An 18290-nucleotide genomic window follows, 5' to 3' on the forward strand; every position below is an offset into this window, starting at 1 on the left:
CACTCCGAACTAATATAAGTCATTAGAATTAGTTAACATAAGTAATGCAACCTTTCTGTTTTCTAAAACTTTCTAACAATCTTTCGAAAGAACAGGCTATGTTACTGGCTTTACTTATTGGCAGCTGTCTCAGTTAATCGGCTGGGTGTCATCACTAATCTGATAAAAAAAGAGATTTCCCTCCAAAAATTCCCTTTTGAGATTTACTTTTTTTTTTCTTTTTGACACTCCGAACTAAGGTAAGTGAGTAGAATTTGTTAACGTATGTTGTTCGTCTTTTCTACTTCCTATAACTTCTATAGTCAAGCCCGCTCATTAGAATATGATGGAATATCCCGCTAATTAGATAGAATACGTTTTCTTGGCAAATGAGCTATTTCATTAAGCGGGTTCGACTGTATGATATTTTGAAAACAATACAGTGTGTTACTAGTTTTACGTATTAGCAGTTCTCTCAACTAATCGGCTGCGAATCCTCACTTGTCTGATGAAATCAGTTGCCACTCCATAAATTCCCCTTTTAGCTACAATTGAGCCCACTTATTGGAGTGCCGAATAAAAGAATTCCAGGAACGAGATTCTGAGTTTAAAAGGCACTACATATTCTGATGGTTTATTAATGTAAATAAATGCATCTAGTTATTTTTTTAACTCAGTGGCTTAATATTTTTACCTGTACAACTTTCTGATAATCTGTTGATGAGCAAAATAGTACCATTCGACAAACATCAACAGGATTTAAATCAGTAGTACAATCTATATAATAGGTAGCTGCAAAAGTATCAGAAATCAAACTAGCGAAATCTTGCGAAGTACATTAGTGACTTTTGGCACATGTGCCAATTACTGGGGACTAGCAAAACTGAAGCACCACTAAATTGCATCCATCATTATCTCAAAAATCCAAAACGGGACAAAAATGTACTTCTTCCCACTTAAAGTATTACCTTTTAACTAAACAAAACTTTTGACAACAAAAATTTAAAATATATTCTAATTCAGGTTTTAATGGATTGATGTGCATGCTTCCCTTAAGCCAGAGAAGAAGCTTTTGCAACAAAAATGGCTGATTTGACGCAAGCCACAGTTGTTTCTCTTTCCGATGCACTGCTACTATTTAGTAACATAAATTGAAGCTATAATCTTTAAAGTAAATGTACATTCAGTTGATATATAGCCTTCTACTTTTAAAAGATTGGATACGAATCTTATTTTAGGACATTTTTGTTGGAAGTGCCAATCACTGGTGACCTGCCAATTACTGGGGGTGTTACCCCTAGTTTTGTTAGCATAACCTTTCCGTTTTCTAAAACTTAATAATTATACTTAGGAAGAAAATTTTTCAAGCTTTGAAATTATTTGCGAAATCAACAGGTGATGTTACTAGTTTTACATGCGCAGTAATGTATGTTACATGTTTTACGCATTGGCAGTTGTCTCAACTAAATCGCTCGAAGTCATCATTAGTCTGATCAAATAGGTTGACACTTGAAAGAAACCCTTTTTAGCTGTTTACTTTTTTCTGATTTTGGTTTTTTTGACACTCCGAACTAAAGTATGTGAATAGAATTAGTTATCATAAGCACTGCAGCCTTTCCGTTTTTTGAAACTTTCTATTAATCCGAGAAAATAACATTTTTCCAGCTTTGAAATTATGTGCAAAAGCAACAAGTAATGTTACTGGTTACAAGTAATGTATTGACAGCTGTCTCAACTAATCGGCTGAGAGTTATCAACAGTCTGTTCAATTAAGTTGCTCCTCAAAAAATCCCTTCTTAGCTATTTACATTATGTTTTTGTTTGATGACCCCCTGAACTAAGGTAAGTGGGTAGAATTTTTGTAATATAGAGTAAGTTGGGGTATCATGATCCGTCTGATAAGTCGCTAGTAACTGTATTTCACGATTTCAGAAATAGATTGCGCCTGTGTCGAAATTTTTAAGAGTATTTATATATAAAGAGGTTTTATACACACACTACAGTCACTTTTAGTGAATTTTTAGGGGTAATTGCAATGTTATAGCAGAGTGAAATATAATAGCGAACCTCTTTAACGCTTGATCTAAGTTTGTACTTTTAAGAACGTCTGTGAAAGTAACTAGCGTTCCAATATTCTGTTAAATTATCTGTTTATACAATAAGAGAGTATCCTAAAGAATGCTCTTACCGTTGATTGGAGCAAAATTAGATTGATGTTTGAACAACAGGCCCTGTGGCGATTAACCTTGACAAAAAGGTTATGTGCACCAACTGATTACAGATTATTTGCCCCACTGATGACTCGATAGGGTAATGTGTCTCACATTGAATATTATTTACTTGTGATGATATAAATCCGAGAATAAACTTTGTTTACTTTCTTTATCAGGAAAACTATACGAACGCATTCGTTTCTGCATTAGGAAGTTTTTATTTTTAAATGTACAAAAAAAAAAAAAAAAAAATGAGCACGTTTAGTCACAACATTGTGTTCCACATTGTGTTCAAACACTTAATGAATGAAATATAAAGGACTTCAGTTCATCCGTTTTTTTTTTTTAAGTAAATATTTAAAATACTACTTCTTTTCTTTGTGGATAAAATGAATTACTTACATTTTTGCTCTATCAACTAACTTATTTCAGGCCGATTTAATGCTTCTTATTGACACTCAAGCGATTTCAGTAAATTTTCGCACCTAAAACCCCTGGTTTTAAGGGAGCGATGGGGGGTATCTTCTTCACCATGAACTTCCCTCCTAAAATTGTGATCTGTATCCGCCTCTGCCCCCAAGTGGGATAGCGAAGTATTTCCCATTGAGTCGCAAAATTATTCTTACTTTTCAGATGTGTAAAACAGTAATGACTCAAAGTTACGGAATAGACGGGACCGAGAAAACAGCGTGTAATTTGAATTTACGCAAGTCAGAGACAGTATTTTCCATGCATTCCTCATCGTTATACTTATAATGAACAAATATTAGTAACGTAAATTTAAGAATATGCAAGTGAAGTAAATATTTGACATTATAGCGCGTTAAAAAACATCCCGAGAACGTATTATACGTCGCCCTAACGAAATGAACTCAATTTAGTTCAAAGTCATTTGTGTCTCCATGAGAATGAAGCAATACTTCTCAATTTTAAGCAAGGAAAAAAAAAGAGAATTTACTAAAAACTGGTTGCTATATCGATGTTTGGGGTTCAAACGAACGATATATATAAACGCTTAATATCTGGTTAATAAATATAACTGGTAGCAAATTGACAACATATTTAAATTAATATTATTTTGTATTAAAGCACAAATAAACCGCTAAATCATCATTGGAATGCATTCTGTCTTTGCCATGGGATAAAAATTAAGTGACCTCGCAACTCTGAGCTGTGGTGATTTGGGAGAGTATACACCATTGTATTTCTGTGCACACAGTTTAAAATCTTTTAAAGGAAAAAAAAATTAGCATCCTTTTCATTTTCCTCCAAGCGATGCTACTTGCAGTTGATTTTATTTCTAAAAGTGTATTTTTAAATTTATTTCTAAGAAGTTGTCATTAAATTTTTATTTTATCAACAGCTAACTGTAGCATGTTACTTTTTGCAACTTAATAAAATTTGATTTTCTATGCCTTGCGTTTACAACAAATGCGTGGTAAATTGGAAAAAAAATTATAATTAAGTAAAATAATTTTGAAAGTGTCAACATGTTTGTTAAAAATCACAATAGCTATCTTTTTTTTCCTAATTTCTAAATTTATTATGTGTAACAAACATTATCACGCATAAATAAAATGCATTATCAAGAATTTTGTTTTTGTGTAAACTAGCAGTTATTGCGTTGCTTGTATTATGATTCCAAATGATTTGCATTAATTAAGCTAACTGTTAATATTTTTTGCTTATTATCAGGAGTTTATTAATAATGAATCAAGTGGGACATTTAACCTGATGTGGTGGGTCGAATTGTCTGACTGTCAGGGTAATATGCCCCAATCCGGCAACTTTGTTTTTTTTTTTTTTTTTTTTTGCAATAAAAAAATTAATCCGTAGTTTTTGGTCATGATAAATTTTACAGAGCATCTGGACCTATATTAAAATCGGCTGGTGGTATTACGTTTTATTTTTCGCCATTATGTTTTTTTTTAAATAAAATTCCTACTTAGGTGGGGCGAGATTGCCGGACTTACTCTTAGTAGTTTTGTTAACAGAACCTTTCAGTTTTCCAAAACTTAATATTAACCTTTAGGAAGGACATTTTTCAAGCTTTAAAATTATGTGCGAAAGCAACAGGTGATGTTGCTGATTTTACTTATAGGCAGTTGTCTCAACTAATCGACTGGCAGTCATCATTAGTCTGATAAAATAGGTTGTCCTTCCAAATCATCCCTTCTTAGCTATTTACACACTTTTTAGTTTTTTTTTACACTCCAATCTATGGTCAGTGAGTTGAATTTGTTAGCATATAAGTAATATAACCTCTCTGTTATCTAAAATTTAATTAATCTCAGGAAATAAAATTTTTCAAGCTTTAAAATTATGTGTGAAAGTCACATGTGATGTTGCGTATTTTACATAAGTGCTAACAATGGTCACCTTTTCGATCTCTAAAACTCCATTTTAATCTTCAGAAATGACTTTCTTCAACGATGCATTTATGTAATAGCTTCTGGTTGAGCAGAATGTCCACAAAAGAGCTTGTTTCTGATCTTCGTAAATATTCCCCCCCCCCCCAAAAAATGAGACAACCTAAGATGCTATATTTCTATGATTCTGCCTAATGTGTAGCAAAAAGTAATGTTCATCAAAAACTGCAGTTTTGTAATAAGTTCGTTTGAGGATTTTAATGTGTCTTCAAATGCCACATTAATAATAAATGTTTGTGTTAATTATTGTCTTATGTTTACTATACAGTCGGACCTCCATATATCGAAGTAGCAAATTGCTGGAAAAAAATTCGATGTATAGAAATTTCGATATATAGAAACGATCTTATTTTATCATAGAAATCTCCTAAAACATTAAAATTAAAGCTAATTTTCGTGCAAGAAACCCAATTTTTACGACCATCGAATTACATGTAAGTTAATAATTGAAAAATTAACAGAAATTACATTTTTGTGCCTCCATACATCTTCATTCTTCGGCAGTTCTTTTTCATTCGCAACATGATGGGATTTTCGTTTTGACAATGTAATCGAGAGAAAAGCAAAAAATTAACCTACTTAACTTGAACGATTTTTACTAAAGCTAAAAAGACTAAGAATGATAATCAACGGAACAAAAAGGATAACTTGAAACTGATTTTAGTGTTACTGGTTACAACTAAGATTTGAAATAAACTTGAGGGAATTTAAGAACTCCATAAGTCCATAATTAAGAGCAGTCATAAGGGAAATAGAATTTTTTAAAATACTGACTGGGAAAAGTTTTTTTATTTATTCATTAATATTCTAATTTAAAGACTATCATATAAAATTTTAAAGATTTACGATTTTTCGTCAAAACATTAAATTTTCTCCATTTATTTTTTCCTTAAGCCAATATTGACATTTAGTTCAGTTAAACTGTTTTTTTGATAAACTTTTACTTTTCGAAATTTGTTGCATATTACCTGCTTTATAGAACGGAAACTTTCCCATCTATTCTTCAGTTTGATATATTTAAACGAATCACGATTGGGGATTTTTCAGAATATTTAAGTATAAATTCCTCAATTTTCTTTCGAGAGTCCAGTTTTATTTTGGAAGTTTTTATGCTTAAAGGTTTAAAATTAAAAAACTGAAAAGAGAAAATAGATTTTTAGTACAGAATAATATCATTCTGACAAAACCACTTAATTTCAACTTTTGTAATTCAGTTTTCTAGAAGTTTCTTGATCGTTCAGACGAAATTTGCAAACTTCAGCACGTCAACGTGACCTCTACGTGTTCTGAGCATGATTCTAAATTCAAATTTGACGTTCTGCTTGGAGATTCATGAGGTGCGAGGTTAAGTTTAAAATTAACCAATGGCATGAGAGACGTGTTCAGAGTTTAAACGCAAAAGTTTTCTAATTTTAGTTTTAACAGCACACGTTAACATTGACGTGCCTATAAACATAATTTGTTGTGAGAAATGCATAAGATGAACTAATTATGATATCTGGTTATATTTTCTGTGTGTTTAAATGCAAAGAAACTGTAAAATAGTTTTGTTATATTCTGGCAGGAATACGGCAGGTTACGGCGGTAAATGTTTGGGATGTGTTTTCCGATATTTTGTTATTGTGTTTTAAAATAAGTCTAACAATTGATCATCTTTTTTAAAATCTTTAACAACTTAAGTTCAAGAATTTAATACCATTTAATAAGGTTAATAAGTTCGAAACATTAATATGCTCTTTCTCATAAAGCTAACTCATAGTCTAGTTCTCTCATAAAGCTAGAGAAACTAAAATGTTTTTAAATATTTTTTTTTAGAATTTGAATTCAACTAGGGGAATTTGAAGCGAAGTGAAATAACGGGGCAAAGTGAAAAGATGAAATATTTGCTCTGCGTTTAGCACCACCTATCTGGTAACATTTTAACAACGTAGTTGCACTCTATTCAGGAAAAAAATACCGCCAAAAATTAAAGTATAAGATAATATAGGCAATTTTCGAAAATTGATACTCTTATTGTAATGTTTTAGTAATTATTTTTTAAATTATAAAACCATAAAGTTCTTATTAAACATCTTGAATATTAATTGGGACACTTTAATATGCGGTGCAATTTTAGTTAATATTAAGCTTAATTGTATTTTAAATATTCTTCCCAAATAGTCTAGTGCGTGCAGGACAACGTGGACGGGGCAAAGTGAAATAGCTTATTTCGTTCAATCACTCATTCATTTACTAAAACATTTACGTATTCATTTGTCAATTAATTCATTTACAATGATTAATTTAGTATTTTACTTATTTGTTCATTCATTCATTTTCTTATTCTTTCAACTCTTTTACTAACTCATTTATTTTCTCTGTATATTAATTAACTAATTAATTTAATTATTCATTTATCGTTATATTTTCTTTTCATTTATTCGTTCAAAATTTTATTTACAGATTCATTTGATCAAATGTATTTTTTATAATACAATTTAAAATATTTCTATAGAAAAATATTTCATTTTTCACTTTGCTCCATAAAAGAAAAGGGAAAAAAAGTTCACTTTTTTTAAAAAGCTTCAAATTATTGCCAAAAATAACAAAAATATGTTTGAAAGAAAGTTTTGAGATAAAAAAACAATGTTCTTTCTGTTTTACTGTAATTTTTAAAACAAATTTTCATTTTTTTTTCTTTTTGAAAAATTTCAGTCATCTTAGCCATTTCACTTTGCCCCATATACTCCTACTTATGAAACGCGAAAAAACTTTTTACGTTACTCACTACTTCTTAATGAAAATATATTTTTCATTACTTAAGGGTTTACCTGCTTAAAAAAAGAGCAGATGTGTGCATCACAAGACTTCCTTTTACTCCAATTTCATTTCATTTTCCCATTATTGGCCATTTTAATGTGTTTCAATAGTTTACTCTCTAAATATCACCAACAGTGGCCAAATCGGAACCAGATTTTTTTTAAAAAAAACGTTAAATTTGTCGCAAAGTTGGCGACAAAAACTAAGCGACCAAAAGACTGGTGATATATCGCCAAGTGTCCGCCAAATTATATCACCATTTGAGTTTACATCGAAATTAACAATGATTTCCCCCAAAAAAGAGGTAAAGACCCCCTTAGGAACATCCGAATGCAACGAAAAGGGAACGTGCACAACTAGACCCCACTAGGAGTCCACGTACCAAATTTAAACTTTGTAAGACATACCGTTTTTGAGTTATTCGAGGCACATACACACATACATACGTACACAGACGTCGCGAGAAAACTCGTTGTAATAAACTCTGGGATCGTCAAAATGGATATTTCGGGTGTCTGTACGTTCCTAGGCATATATGGTGAGCAAAATAGAAATTAAGGCCGATTTTTGAGTGAAATTTTTTTCGCGAATACAATTCTTCCTTTTTTGTAAAAGGAAGTAAAAATAAAAAGGGAAGGCTTGCATTCGTAGTTTTAAATAAAACGCAAGAAAAATAAAAACCGATTAGGCAACATTGGATGGAATGTGATTTATTTAATTCAGAACGTAAAAAAAAAAAAAAAAAAAGGAAAAAAAAGAAAATGTATTAACAACATACATACATTTTTGCCCGAGTACTATCTATGAATGCAGCTAGATAGAAGAAAAAAAAGAACAATTTAACGTATTTGTGATTGTAAAACTGCATATTAAAGCTTTACCCTAAAAGTAGTAAGCTTTATCCAATAATAGTTTCCTATAATAATAGGAAACTTTTATAATACCTCGCAATTTGAGATTTAAATCAAAGATTATTCTCCTAAATGTAATACGTTTTAATGGCTTAGCGAAATCTTATTCAGCATCAATTTATCAAAATATATTTTAAAACGTGAGATTAAAGTAAAAGTAAAATGAGATCCTGCTTCTAAATCCGTTGTATTTGTATTTTGCTGATAAATGGCTCCGAAGATCTACAAATAAATAAAGAATTGCTAACGGGAAGAAATGGGAACAAATATTTTAAGTTAAGATAAATATTTATTAAATCCCTTTCTTTCTTATATCAGCTTTGTATTTTGAAATATTATCAGAGAGTTAAATCAACGATTTTCAAAAATATTTTTCTTTACACAAAGCGTTTTTAGATTTTTTTCGTTACGAAAACACTGTGCTTAATTACTTCAAATAATTCAAACTCGTCCCTGCCATGAAATTATAACAACAAAATAATTTTTTGTTACCGGGAATCTACATTTGTTTATACCCTACAACTGTTTTGTAGGAAGCACAGTTAGTCAAACTGCAATTCTTAGTTTATATAATGAAATAAAAGTACGCTGCACAAATGCCTTGCAAATATGTGTTAATATTACAGAACATAATTTTCTGTCAAGTGTACTTTTGCTATCAATTACTCAAGTATACGAAATTCACGATTCAGTACGTCTGTCAAACTAAATTGTGTTTCCTATTATTGAAGTAACTTGGCTTTGTGGTTTCTAAAAGTAACACAGTAAGTTTCACTATTTTTTAAATTCAGTTAATCACCTTTTTTTTTTGGTTATTTAGTAAGATAGTGGAAAACTTGACGTCATATGAAAAATCGCAAATTTTCTCTGCAATCGAAATCTTTATGAACCTATAAACTGCACTATTACTGAGCTGGCGATTTTGTTACACATTGTACTAAAAAACGAAATTAGTTTAAATAAAATAATACGAATAGTAGAATCAGTCAAGTTCTTGTCTCAAAATTTTAGCAGAGCTATGTAAACTCTACAACCGCTGCGTATTTTCTTACATAAATATAGTTATTTCATTATTTTTAGAGTGCAGAAGCTCTGCCCGGGTTAAACTAGTACACTTATATTACTTGTATATAAAAATAAAGATTTTTAAAGAATCATCATTGATGTAAAATATGTTCTAGGAGAAAACTTTTTGAAGTAAAACATCTTCAAGAAATTTAATGTAAGATTATATGTGACATCGTAGGTACTTAGGATTATAAATTCCGTTTTTGAAATTACCCGCAGGTAAATAGATTTTAGGTGTTTATAACGGGGTAGAGAATCTTCATTAAAATATGGCACATTTAACTCAATGTGACCTCTTTGAAGGATTTTCGTAAAATCATTATAATTGTATTAAATAAGAAAAATGACTCCTTCATCTTTATGGAGTATGACAAAGTCATTCATCTTTCATGAAACAGTTATCGTGGATGGGACTGATACGTAATGGGCTTTAATGCACGTTATCTTAGCAGGCCACAAAATTTGTGAGATAAGGGTTATAAATTACCTAATGGATCATTTTTCAAAAAAATCCCAAGAGTTTCCAAGAAAGCGGGACAAAATGCTTTTTTTTTTTTAAATTCCTTTCTAAATAAAATCATTTTCAAACTTAATGCATTTTAGTTAAGAAAGAAAACAGAAAATTATTAGGATTTAACTGAACCGAAATAGAGTTATAACTAGAGTGGAAGTGACATTTAAATTTATTACTTGATATATATTATTTATAGATTAAAAATATAATGTTGGTACTTTTAACAGTGTGCACTTAAAGAAAATAAAGAAAACACATAATTTTTAAAATGTGGGAGAATTTTGGGCGTCAAAAATGACACATTTAAATTTGTCAACGTATTTCAAAAATATTTCATTTGAATGAAAATGAACTAACATTTTTTTTCTATCAAGAACTTTATTTTGTTTTCCTACAGTTAACTTTAACTATAGCAGAACCTTAAAAAATTTAGTTAATTTAATTTATTGCAATTTTTTGCCAAGTATCTTCAAGGGCTGATTTAAGTTTTTAATTGAAATAAACTAAAACTATTAATAAAAACACTATCATTTTAATAATTGTTTTATTTATACTGTTAGCATCACTCGTAAAAACAGTAAATTACAACCTAGTTGTTTCAATTAGCAGTATCCTCCTGCACTGAAGTAAGTGAATTTTCATACACAAATTTTCTTTGCGAAGATTATGCATAACAAAATTTTCAATGTCAAACAGGCTTATAACGCTCCCTGGTTTAACGAGAACCCTGATTCAACGAGGCAATCAGAAGTGGTTGGCAGATTCAATGTTAAGTCTACGGGGACAAAACTTGCTTTAAAGAGCAAACCTTGTTAAAGTGAAAAAATATATGTGCGATTCTTAAAACTTCTATGGACTTCCAGCTTAACTCATCCTTGGGTTTGAAAAAATACTTTAATTTTGAACTCAACCCGAAGTTAGTAATTAGTTATTTACCCTAAGACAGAGTGATGATGGCCATAAAAAAAAAATACTTTTCGGAGCAGAAAAGCACGATAAAGTTACACGTTTGTTGCCGTCAATGTTTTCACTTTCTAGATACTGTTGAACCTGCTTAATGCAATAACCATTTTGCCACGAAAACATATTCTAATAAGCGGGATATTACATTAACCGAGATCAAAATAACCCATTACATTGGTTTGGTACATTGAAAATGTATTGTATAAAGTGGGATATTCTTTTAACTGATATTCTAATAAGCGGGCTCGAGTATACTGAGGACTGCAGCTCATATTCAATGTGCCGAAATTTAAACTCAACCACTGTTAACATGCTCGGTGGCTTTTGATGTTACGAAAAATGTTTTACGCAGGCAACCGTTTTACGTGCATATAAGGCCCCTATATGAACGAGCCGGCGCATCAGCTTAAGATCAGCCATTTTGGATCGGAGCGCGTGTTTGAGTGGTTGTCTTTTCTGGCGAGTTATCGCGTTTAGTGATTGTTCACTGCGAGCGATTATTAGCAGCACGTGAATTGTTTATTAAATAAAATATTATTTTCAGAAACTTTGGCGAAACACGAAACTTTGCTGTAGTAATCCTAGCTCCGGAACAATGAAAAATCCGATCCGAAATGGCTAAACTTAAGCGGATGCGTCGGCCTATCTATATAGCCGTTCTACGTGCACATACAGAGATTTCTCAGGTAATGAGCATTGCTACACAAGAAAGAGACAATCCTACAGTTTAAAGGAAACTAACCAACTTCATTGATATTTCGCTAAAGTAAAAAACCGACATAGGAAGTACTGTCTGACCACCAATGAGATGGAAAGACTAACATCCGGTTTTTAGGCGGAAATGCACGCATCTATTAGTGTTCAGGAATATCAGCTTTTGCAAGTGCATGCTAGGCTCAAAATTAAGCTGAGTCACACAACCGTGAGCAGACAGTACGTCTGCATTTTTATGATTTCTCATCTACTCGTTTTTTTACGAGCATTCATTTAAAGCGAGTATTTACCGTGGTCCATTTGCGTTCGTTTTAATTGAATTCAACTAAGAAATTCCGTAAAACAACTTGCCTTTAAGAAAATTATATTTAATACATCAAAATACTTTAAACATTTTTAACACTATTTCCCATTTTTAATGAATAATATGGTCATGCCAGCGGAAGCATTCTACTTTCATGTAAAGGTATACCTTGATGAGAATTATTTCCAAACGAGATCATTAGGGAGGGTATTTTGTGAAAACCTTTGCTTTTCACTATGATATTTAATTGTTGTCGAAGAACCGTTAAAACTCGGAATTCGCTGTTTAATGAGGAAAGGCATATTACGAACCTTATTTTACGTTACCCCTGCTGAGCGCATTTTTAGCATAGCAAGCTCTTTGGGAAAATGGCTGTGACTGTGATGGTATAGGTGATGTAGAACGAAAACAAGAAAAGTGTTAAGAGACACGTAAAACTTTACATGCGCAAGTCCTATATCACAGTTCTAAAGATTTTGAAAAATAATATTTGTGACTAAATTTGTTGGGAAATAATGAAGTTTTAGCTTGTAGAACAGAACTTTTACTATGAGGTTTTTTTTTCCTTTTTAGTTGTTTATGTATTTCAGAAAACGTGAAATGTGTGTTGTGGTTTTTGCTGGCATAGTTTAAATCACATTTAATCAACAATTAATCATACACACAGAAAAAAAAATATAATTCAAAAATAACAGCAGCTAAGAACTAATACATATATATATATATATATATATATATATATATATATATATATATATATATATATATATATATATATATATATATATATATATATATATATATATATATATATATATCATAAAGGATGTCTCGACACTTCTAACGTATTAAAAACTTACCTAGCTTATAAAAATCTTATTTGCAGTCATCTCCTTCACATGCGATGCGGTGCATGGGCACTTTTCGTGTTGCAAGATAATGTCAAACAGCTAAAACCACCAGAATTATTATAACTAAGGGAATAATTCGAAGGATGAATAGGGTGCGTTTGTTTACGTGCAAATTGTTTGAATGAGTAGATTTAACACTCCAAGAGTTAATTTAAGTCAGATGTAGAAAAATATAAGTATTTTAGTCAGAACTTTTTTTTTTATATATTTTAAGGTGATATTAGTTACATGCTTGGAAAGAATAATTCATAGGAAAGATTTTTTTTTTTTTTGTTAAAATTTTTGAAATACTCGAGTTACATTATTATGGTTTTTTTTCATGACTTTAACCATATTTTATAGTGTTGTGGGAAAAGTTTCAGAAAACCTACAATTTATTACTATTTCCATTAGTGTAGAAATAATAATAAAGGGGTTTTTTTGCTCGCTTTACTACCGATTCATGAAAAACAAAATGATAATTTTATTTAACGAAAAACTAATACTTTTAGATGTGTCTCTTAGTTCAGGCTCAGGACTTGAACACTCTGCATTTATAATTGCAAGCTACATGTTATATGAACTAATACAGACTATGTATAACCAAAAACACAAAACTAGGAGCACTAACGTCTCAACGAAGTTGTTGCTCGGTAAATTACCAACTTTCCATGGCACATCTGCTACATTGAATCTTTTGAAGTCATTTAGTTTTATTGCGATTATAAACTAATAACAACCAGTAGTAATTTCAAAACATACCCAATGAAATTGAGGCTATTTAGGGCTACCTTTTTATTAGCATTGAATTTTTATGCACGCTCGTTCAGGGTGACTTTGATTCCGAATTCTTTTAGCTGGTCCTCTCATATTTTGTTAACTCTGCTAACTAGCATAAATTTGAGTAAAAAACCCTAATGTCCGGTTACCACAAATGAAAAAAAAAATGATCAAAATAATACTCAAATGAATTAGTAATGCGGTTCAAAGTTGTTCTACTATTACGGATAATTCAATCAAATGGGATGTAAAATTAATTATTTTAATGCATATAGCGCAATTTCAAACAAAAATATTTAGACTTTCTTGATTGTAAAAAAATATCAATTTTTATTTCATAACATCACAATATTTCTTTAATTCTAATATATCATAATATTCAATAACTTCAAATCAGTTCTAAACACTGAAATTTCAGACAGTTATTTCAGAATAATTGAATAAAAAAAGAGCTTTTCTAAGGATTTGCAAAAAAGTTTATGAAATGAGAATAATAGAAACATGATATTATGACTCGTTTAGCAGTATTACGAATCGGGTATTGTACAGTTTCTTTTGAAAGTCAAACATACTAATAAATATGAAATGTAGCTAATTGCACCAACATACTTTATAGTTACCATATATGAGTGTACTGTTTAAAGACAATTAGATATTCTTAAGCGACATTTTTTTTACAGTCCATTTATAATTTTAAGCAAACAGTACTTTTGCTCAATTGTACTACGTTTTGTTGTTAAATGCATATTAGAACGCAATTTATATATAAATAGATTCAATTATTTTATAAACATTTCTATTTTTCTATTTTTTTTAAATACGAGCTTTAAAAACGTAAGCAACTAAGTGCTTTTATTTTTCTAAATTTAGGCGATTATATAGACCACCACTGTATGTTAACATTACCTGTAGAATTACACTGTTTTCTCTTTCTCTTCATAGTTGGTTGCCTTCTATCATCATGTACTTCAATATTTTGTTTTGTTTTACAATAAACGTAAGTTTTTGTGCTAATAGCTATGGCATAAATAACTGAACCGTTTAGGAAAAAAATATTTAATGTAATATGTTCATTTGTTCTAACGTCTTAAATCAAAATTAGTTCGATTAATATTCTAAAATGGTTTATGGAATGATTATTCCATTGGATAATATCAATGCATTTTAACGCTCATCTATTTGGGTGAGTCAAAATAAAATGCGTGTATTCTGTCACAAATTAAGTGCTGATTCATTTCTTAGAAATATCAGTGCATTAAAGCTAAAAAATAGTCGACCATAAACTAGCGCTTGCCAATAATACAGAGGACGAAACAGAAAGAATAACTTTGAAAAACATACTCTTAACTGAGAAAAATAAAAATAGTTTGTATTAGAGAAAATGTTCCGAGCTTTCATTAATATGTTTTTAATTTAAATTCTCTTTTACTATAGAAAATACATTCTCAAAAAGGATAACAAAACAAATAAGTAACTTTGTGGAAACAATTACTGATCTAAGAAAATTAAAAACTTTTGGAATCAAAGCCAACTTGGACTTGTTTTAGTTTTATTAGCACGGCGATGCCCGTGCGAAGAATCTAAAGAAAATCCAATTAATTAAAAAAAAAAATCACTCCCCCCTCTCTTCTGATGTGAAATTATCATTTTTCTTCATCTAAAATATGTACACACCTTTTCAAAAATCCTTTTAAAGTATCTTTGGAACTTAAAAATATTCGCCAAAATACATAAAAAGTTTGACAGCAGCTTTAAAACTCAAAATAAACCTTCAACTACATAGTACATCGCTTAACGCGCCAAGCAACCACGCTACCATATCCTGCTATTTAGCGAGCGAAGCGGTTTTTTTTCTGTAATTTAAAATATTTTGTCAAATATACAACACTATAATAAAAACGTTATAAAGAACTAACACTACTGAATATTACGACAAATTAAGTTATTTACTTAACTAGGTAGCTATCTTCAACTATAAGAACAAAAATTGACTTTGAAGAAATAAGGAAAGCAAAACGCAATACAAAAATCCTACAAAAATCAAATTATGTCCCTAAATCTGATTCAAAATCAGTTCGCAAGCCGCGCGGCATGGTTCTTTGCAGCTATCGAGATTGTTGGCTAGCGCTCTATAGATGAGTTAAGTTACCCCGCCATTTATTAAGAATTCATAAAACTAAACAAATAATTACACATTTAATTTGCACTATTTCGATCAAACTATTTTTTTAAATAGCCTACAACCTTCCTCAATAAATGCACTCTTCAACACAAAAATAATATTTCAATCCGAACCAGTAGTTCCGGAGATTAGTGCGTTCAAACCAAAAAGCAAATTCTTCAGCTTTACATTATTAGTATAGATTACTAATCAAAAATCATTTAATTTGACTTGTTCTTAAATATTAGAAAGAATATTTCTCTTTTGAATCAATACAAATGATATCAACATTCTGCACCTAAATCTAAACATTTTACAATCATCCTAAACCCAGAAAATGGAAACCATATTAGTGCTGTTTGGTAAATACACGAACATTAAACCATACATATTATCATATTGCATAAACAATATATGCAGGAAAAACTTGCAATAAATACAAAATATTAAGCCTATTTTTGCGTTTGCTAATTAAAACTATATTTTCGAAAAGAAAACTTTAAATTTATTAGCCCAATTATACTTGTATGAATTTCCGCTCTGAAGAAATCAATCAAATATCTAAGCATAAATAAAAATCCACGTAGGCAAGCGAAATCTCCATTAGATAAATTGGTTTGTAGAGCGGAAATTTTTGCCTAGGTGAAAAATCAGATAGCCATATAACAGAGATATTGCTCTTGTGATGGTTTCCGTGAACGCGAAAAATAATTGATTGTGCTGAACTTAGAGGCTATAAAGCTTCTTAACATGATTTTTGTTGGCGTCTTGTGCCATTAAAAATGGGCCCTTGCAGACGCAAAGCAATTTATAACCTTTTATTGCGAGTTTATTTGTTCTTTCAAGATGCCAATATTCTTATCTCATCTAGTCCTGGGAGGTTATTTTTATGTTGGAATAACTTTTAAATTTTGCATCAAAGGTTTGTTCATGAAATAGTTATGTGTAAGGCTATGTATTTCGGAAATAAATATGTTAAGAAGACTAATTAAGATTCATAGTCTTGTCTATTTTTATGATGGTGAGTAAAGCAACAAAATTTTAAATTGAGTGTAACATTCATTTTCCACTTTATCTAGGTGCTATAAAATTGTTTCGTACTAAATTAACAATTGGAATTTTCTCTGTAAAAAAAGTTTGGTGGTTTTGAGAAACTAAAGATGTTAAGAAATATATCTTCTCGTATATTGTTATGATGACATCTAATCCAATAAATATTTTGATTTAGTGATATTTCACGTGAGGCGGCATTCTAAAGTCAATTTTCACGGTCAATTAATATGTTGCTTACAGGAGAAGTGGGAAGCCGAAACTGCGCTGAGTGGACGGTTCAGAAGAGGGTTGTATTGTTCGTAAGTCGAAGAATTGAACGATTTAGTAGCGAACAGAGGAGGCTTTAGACGACTGGTAGAGAAGACCTTGACCCACCGTGGGCTGTTGCGGCACGGATGATTATGATGATATTTTAAGTTATAACATCATACGTGCCCATCAGTTACTTATGTAGTACAAAAGACTTATTACGTTCATTTAAGAGTGTTGGTGACGGGATCGGACCATTGAGAAGAGATAAAAAGGAGGGATTGATTACTTTCATTCGTGAAGCAACGATCTCAAATCACGTGATAGATTTTGAAGCAAAGCAGTGGACGAAATCAGGTTTCTTTCGATAGTTTCATGCAAAACTTGTAAACCATTCGTCGTTTTTAAGTCACGTGACTTGGCATCTTTGCCTCAGCTTTTGCTAAACCAATCATTGGACTTACTCCCTCCATTTACTAATTTAAGATCTAAAGATCGGAGCCATTGACTGCTGAACTCTAAAGATAACCCGAATATTATCGATCTTGATTTTGGCTAAAGATGCTTTCTTTTTAATCAAATCCCCTAAAAACAAATGTGGTTCCAGGTAAACATTTTAGCTATTTTGTGTGACTCTCGCGGACATTCCTGGTAGAAGTTTTTCTAGTTCTCTCCAACTCATACTCATGGGTAAAGCATCCTCTTTTAGAAGAACTTGATAAGAGGAGTTTTCCTTTATAGTGTGAAAGATTTGATCTGTGTTTGAAGTTCTTTAACTAACTGAAACTAGCGAAACGTTCGACGCAATATTATAAAAAAAACCAATAAATTAAAAGTTTATTTCAAATGAATAAACCAGGAATATAAACCTGAACAGAACAAACAAATATACGGAAACAGTTCAATTGTTTATTTGAAAGTTCGTGTATTATTACGGTGATACCATTGTTTTAAGTTTTTTTAAATTACCCCGTATACATAATTTTTGTATGAAATTACATATTTCTAGGGAACACGTTTAATGAATAAGATAACAGCCTTTTGGTAAACGTTACATAAATACGAAGAAAAATAACTTGATTCTAATGAAACAAAGAAATTTACCGTGATCACAATCTTAGGTAAAGCGTATATAAAAATAACTTAATCACATAACCTTTAAATAAAATACGGAAACAATTTAAAACAATTATGAAGCATATTATTATAACCCTTAGATTAAGTATTGCAGTTGATTTATTTTTATTTTTTTAAAGCTCATTT

This window comes from Uloborus diversus, chromosome 2, assembly GCF_026930045.1.
Source record: "Uloborus diversus isolate 005 chromosome 2, Udiv.v.3.1, whole genome shotgun sequence".
NCBI classification, from domain to species: Eukaryota; Metazoa; Arthropoda; class Arachnida; order Araneae; family Uloboridae; genus Uloborus; species Uloborus diversus.